The sequence below is a fragment of the Homalodisca vitripennis genome, chromosome 3 (genome assembly GCF_021130785.1).
Source record: "Homalodisca vitripennis isolate AUS2020 chromosome 3, UT_GWSS_2.1, whole genome shotgun sequence".
Classification (NCBI taxonomy): Eukaryota; Metazoa; Arthropoda; class Insecta; order Hemiptera; family Cicadellidae; genus Homalodisca; species Homalodisca vitripennis.
Window position 1 is genome coordinate 187,262,110 of NC_060209.1, and position 7,065 is coordinate 187,269,174.

Genomic DNA, 7,065 nt, shown 5'->3' on the forward strand with positions numbered 1-7,065 from the left:
TAAATGTTCAAAAGTTGTAACTCCATTGGGACCATTTGAGAACACAAGGTGGTGGCTGTGAGCAGTGAGTTCTGCCTAGGTTTTCTTCATTTACTTGGTTTACACTGCGAAAAAAGTACTGATTGTAGTTTTATATACTAGGTAAGTATATAATGTAATAGGTATTTTTAAATTATTGTATTTAACGTAATTAATTACGTGTAATTTTGAATGAAAAATATTGTTACGTCTTTTTCTCTTTATCAAATTCTCTTGAAGCAAATTATCAAATGTCGTAACTCCTGTGTACGAAACTACTATTTTGCCTTTTTTTCTAGGTTTAGTCAAAGTTGTAATGACACCAGCTGTTATTGTTTATGTTTATAATGTCTTGTTGTCATAACCTCACAAATGTATTTAACTTCTATTACTGAAAGGGATTGATTTTTACAGATTGTCACTAAACATGGCTAGCAGGAGGACTGATAAAATTATGGAACTGTTAAAAAAACCAGACCAAAATCAATGATACTGAGACCGAAGATGAAAAAATTGAGGTTAAAACCAAAACACCTCATACAAATCCTGAGATGGCTTGTAATGAAAATGTAAAGAGTGTTAATAAACCTAGGATAAGTGATGACTTATTAAGTAGTGCAGTTGCTGCAAGTGAAATGTTAATAAATTATCAGTGACACTGAAGCAGTTTGTAGTCTAAATAAAAATAACGAAATAAGTGCTGTATCCAATTTGTATGATGTAGGTTTCAACTGTGTGGATGTTGAAGTTGTGACTAATCCTATTCTTGCTGAATCGAGTATTGTGAATGACGTTTTGGTAAGTACTACCAGTTCAGTTAACTTAATTGAACTGAACACTTCAACAACAGAAAAAACTTCTTCTGGAGTTCTTAACGAAGGTGATGATTTTAATAAAAATATCCAGTTTGATGTAAGTGGAAGTATTGATATTGATAACATAATATTATTAGATGAAAGTGTTGTGGAAGAAGTAATAGGCTTTGATAACCTAAGCTTACAAAATGTGAGCATTGAAAGTAGGCCTACTAGTGAAATATTTCAAAATAATTCAGTCCAAAATTGATAAAATACTGGAAGTTAGGCAAGACGGAGTGGGCCTCAATCGACCTCAGGGTATAGTGGAAACAGGCGTAGTTGAAATAATTACTCAGCCTAATAATGAAGAAAATCAAGTTGCTAAAGACAGAAAAACGGAAAAAAAACGTCATCAAGTATGTGAAGAGGAGTGGACTGTTAATATAAATAAAAGTAACAGAGAAAAAGGAAAAAAAATATATGGGAAAGAAAAATATAGACGGGAAATGGCACTACACAATTCCAAAGGAAGGAAAGTCTGTCAAAGAAAGATGTAAGTGTAATAGAGGAGAATAGTCTGTATTGAAATGTTCATTGATAACTGAAGAGGACAGGAAGAAAGTATTTAATAATTTTTGGAAGATGACGTGCGAGGAGAAAAAAATGTTTGTTAGCACCTTAACAATGAGCAAGCCATCTGCAAGAGCAAGAGATCGAAAAGGAGATGAAACCAGTCGTAGGCAGACGAGCTTAGGAGGTGAGTCCTGCGGATTTACTGGTAGTGGTGGGGGGGACAAACCAAGTTTCAGAGGATAGTATCTCGGGTCTGACGCAAAAATTTGACTCGTTGGCCGGCATCCGAAAGGGAGACGTCCTGTGGGTTGAGACGCCTTTCAGGTTTGATGACGTATCCAAAAACCCTTTAATTAAAGAACAAAACGAAAAGATAAAACATGAATGTACCAAAAGAAAATGGGCATATCTAAGCTTAAACTCAATGCTTGATAGAAGCTGTTACACCACTCATGGCCTACATTTGAACCAGGCAGGTAAAGATGTCATGTGTAGCCTAATAAATAATTACATAAGTTTAATGGGAAATCAAAATTGTCAAAATCAAAAAAACAAACTAAACACAACAGAAATAGAAAACGATTAAAAAATTGGCACACTAAACAAAAAAATATCAAAAACAATCAAATTACAAATTTAAAGATCATCCATCTAAATGTAAGAAGTCTTCTTATGAAAATGGGTCAAATTGAAATCTTCCTAGAAGAAGAAAATCCTGACTTTTTTATTGTTAGTGAACATGGGCTAGACTCTGAACAAATCAATATGGTAAATTTTCAAAATTTTGTTTTGGAAAGTAGCTATGAGAGAAATAACATGAAAATGGGTGGAGTAGCTATTTACAGAAATAAACAAACAATTCTAAAAACAATCCGTTCGAACATAGGAAAGAATTTATCGGAAAATAAAGTGTTTGAATGTTGTGAAATAAAAATTGACTCTGGAATAGAAAAATTCCTGATAGCTGGTATCTACAGAAGTCCAGACAGTTGCATAAATACTTTTATTGGAAAACTAAACCAGTACCTCTCAAAAATTAAATCGACAAAGACTTTAAACAAAATAGTAATTGGAGGAGACTATAATATAAATATTCTTCAAAATGACAACAATGCCGTACTTTTAAAAAATGCTTTTAAAAGTTATGGATTAAAACCAAAAATAAACTCAGCTACAAGGATCACTGAAAATACTGCGACTTGTATAGATAACTTTTTCACTAATTTAGTTCACACTACCAGCAATATTATTGAGCCACTAATATCTGACCACCAAGCAATAGAAATTACGGTAAACATAAACCATAAAGACAAACTGAAAAATAAAAAATCAAAGATTAGATCCCTCAAACATGAAAATTTGCAGGAACTGAAACTTAGACTAAAAACTGAAAACTGGATGGATGTATTAAATGAAAAAGACCCACACAAAAAATATCAAAAATTTGTTGACACTTTTTTATATTACTTTAACATCTCATGTCCGGAAAAAGAAACTATTTTAAAAGAAAATATTAAAATTAAGTGGAAAAACGATGAGGTGATGACACTTAAAGCTGAAATGGTCGAACATTATAATCACTGGTTACAATTTAGAAATACTGAAAATAAAGAAATATACAAAGGCTCACTGAATAAATATAGACAATGTATACTTGATACCAAAGCAGCCTGGTTAAACCAGAGAATTGAAAATGCCTCAAACAAACCAAAAGAATCTTGGAAAATTGTAAACCAGCACAGAGCCTCTACATCCACTAATGCTAAAAATTTAATTTTACGTCAAGGGAATAATGTATTAAAAAATCCTAAAGACAACTGTGATATAATTAGCAGTTATTTTGTAAATGTTGCCAGTACCATCAGGCAGGAACTTGACTGCAACAAACAACATAAAAAATCCAAACATAAAAACCGACAAGATTTTTAATAGATTTGAATTTTGGTAAATGAAGAAAAAATTGAAAAAATTTTTAAAACTTTTTCTCCTAAAACATCAACAGGACTTGATGGTGTGTGTATGAAAGCAGTAAAATTCTGCAAAGACGAGTTAAAGGTACCTCTCGTCAGCCTGATAAATGCCTCACTCTCGGGGGCGTTTTTTCCGGACGGTTGCAAGGTGGCCAAGGTCAGACCACTTTTTAAGGGTGGGGATGGGTTGGAGGTGTGCAACTATCGTCCGATATCCCTCTTACCAATTTTTTCTAAATTTATCGAAAGAGCAGTTTGTGACCAACTGACTGCCTACCTAGAAGATAATAATCTCTTGGTTGGCAGGCAGTATGGTTTTAAAAAAACAAATCGACAAAATTGGCACTCATTGATTTCATAAACGAATGTATCGATGCAGTTGATGCGGGGGAGATCGTTCATGGTTGCTATGCCGATCTCTCGAAGGCTTTCGACTGTGTTGATGCAGACACACTCATCCAAAAATTGAATTCCTTGGGCATCCAAAATCCAGAGTTGGGTTGGTTCTCCTCATACCTGAGAAACCGATTCCAGGTGGTAGAGATCCAACACGAGTCAAAATTCAACAAAATTCAAAATTATCGCTCAAACCCTGAACTGATCCAGTGTGGGGTACCTCAGGGATCAATTCTAGGACCATTGCTTTTTTTGATTTATATAAACGACATCGCAGATGTCGTTCCCGAAAAAAATCTTTTCATTTTTGCAGACGATACCACTCTTATCACCAAACAAAGAAGTAGGGAGGCTCTCGAAATTGACTCTTTCACCAAAATCAACAATCTTGGCCCAATTCTTTTCCCAAAATTTTCTCAAACTCAACCCAGAAAAAACAAAATGCATGGTCATTCAGACCCAGCAAAGAAAATCCAAAACTGAGCTTTCAGGAGCCCCTGTCATTTGCATTGGTGATGTTGAGTTGGAAACGACCTCAACAGCAAAACTGTTGGGGGTGATGTTGGACGAGGGTTTGTGTTGGACTGAGCAGTTGGTGGCATTAGAAAGCAAGCTCTCAAAAGGAATCTTTGTCATTCGAAGCCTCAGTGCTTTCAAAAATCTGAAACTCCTGAAAAATGTCTACCACTGCTTGGTCGAATCGCACATCTCCTACTCAATCGCCCTGTGGGGAGCAAAGGAGTCAGCCTTGAGCAAAAATTTTCATTATTCAAAAAAAGGCAATCCGAGCAATGCTGAGACTGCCCCCTCAAGCCCATTGCAAGCAACACTTTCAAAGGCTGGAAATCTGTACTATACCTAGTCTTTACATTTATGAAATGGCAAAACTACATTAAGTTCAACCATCTTGAATTTGTTAATAACACCCATAGGTACAATACTAGAAACAAACATTTGTATTCTGAGCAGCATAACCTAAAACTGTTTGAAACAAAACCACTCTACTCAGGTCTTAAAATTTATCAAAAACTACCACTTTCCATTAGAAACATAATTCCTGTAAACAAATTCAAGAGTGAACTCAAAGATTTTTTAATAAAAAAAAGTTATTACTCATTGTCAGAGTTTTTAACAGAAAGTTAACACCCCCCCCCCCGTGACCCTTTCCTAGGGCACTAATGACTCGTCCAACGCCGTTACCAGGCCAACTGGACATGACATCAAGTACAAGTACAAGTAAGTACGACGTTTTTTATTATTTGCCCATAAATTATTCAAAACTGAGGGTATGTAAGACAATGTTTTTGAATACTATTGATATTGGGGAAAGATCATTCAGAAACTGGAAAAAATCTTGTCCAAATGAAGGAGAGCAAAACTTGGGCGAGGATGGTGAACGGGATCGTGATGATAATTTAGAACCTAGACCTAAAAGGAAATTAATAGCTAACATTGAGGCTAATGTTGCTTTAAATGAATTTTTTGATCAATTACCTAAAATGAAGTCACATTATTGTAGGAAGTCTACTAGTAAGCATTATTTAGAGCCTAACTGGACTAGTAAGCAAGATCTGTATAGGGGATATTGTAGATGGAGTGAAGAGTGCAATAAAAAATCATTGTCTTATTTTGTATTTTCCAATAAATTTCTGGACAAGAACTTGAGCTTATTCAGCCCAAAGAAAGATGAGTGTGAAACCTGTGCTGGCTTGGCCAGATTTCAAATGAAGTTTACGACGTTCATCTTAAAAAGAAAGATGAAGCCCGAGCAGAGAAAGAATCTGACAAAAACACAAGGAGACTATGTATACACGATGGACTTGCAGAGTGTGTTATTGTGTCCCAAGTCGAATGTTTCAAGTCTATACTATAAAACTAAACTTGCTGTGCATAACTTAACTTTTTTAACCTCAAGAATAAAGACGTTACATGCTATGGTTGGAATGAGTCAGAAGGAGGTGTTCTCTTCCAATGAGTGTGCCTCAATCATCTCTGATTTTGTCAATAATCAGTGTCCTTTACAAAGTGATGACCAAGTACTCACATCGTTTAGTGATGGCTGTTGCTACCAAAACCGCAATGCGGTTTTATAAAATACACTGTTCAATCTTCCAAAAGTGCACAAAATAACTATAGAACAAAAATATTTAACAAAAGGGCACACTCAAATGGACGCCGATTCGGTTCATTCACAAATCGAAAGGCAAGTTAAAAACAGAGTCTTCAATGTGCCAGCGGACTATTGCGATGCTATGAAAAAAGCTCGTACACATCCTAAACCTCATAATGTTAAGTATATAGATTACACACATTTTTTTTAACTGTGAAAATGCCTTAAAAGAGATCAAACTATTAGACCAGGGGAAAAAGTAGGGGATCCTTGTGTTGTTGACCTTGTTGCCTGCATTACAAGCCAAATGAAATTAATTTCAAGTTGCGTTTTACTGATCATTGGCGCCCTCTGCCTGTCAGGGCCAATATTTCCTTAATAATACCTTTGAATATGGAAGACTTACCTAATTTGTTTGGTGAAAGACTAAAAATAAAACATTCTAAATATCAAGACCTGCAAGAGCCCAAGAAGACTATACCTAAAGATTATCATTCATCCTATGACAATCTGCCTCATTAACCCTTAACCCTTCCCGGGTCAATAACGGTTATATACGCCTAATTTAACTTTTCCCGGGGGTCATATGCGTATATTTACGCATACACTTATTTTGGCCAAGCGTTCAAATGCGTGTATATACGCATAATTATGTTTATGAATATTGCCTTATTGTTTGCAGTTGTCAGCTATTCCAGACTAATCGGGAACATAATATAAGTAGTTTGGTGGGCAGTATGGTTGGGGGGGGGGGTGCCGAAGAGTGGCTTGGGGGGAGGGGCTTTAGCGGCGACTGAATGAAGGTCATTGTCGGTTGCCTCTTTGTTTACTGAGTCGCTCTCCACTCGGCGTCTAACTGAACTGAAGTTGTTAGATTGTTTCATACTAGGTCATAACCTATTGAATTGATGTAGATGAAATTTATAATGTACGTTGCCTTAGAATAAGTCACGAATATTTTATTCCTACATCCCACCTAGTTGTTCCCTAAAAAGTAAATTCGCAATCAGTTCTGTAGGTTATTGAGTGAAAGTAGTGTTGGGTGGCAGTAAGGAGGGGAAGGGGAAAGGGTGTGCCGGAATGGCTCGGGCTGCTTGGTGGGGAGAGGGGTTTTAGCGGCAAGTCAAGGTCATTGTCGGTTGTCTGCCTCTTTGTTCCTCTGTTTCTCAGTCGCTCTGCACTAGGGTGGAGTGAAAAAAAA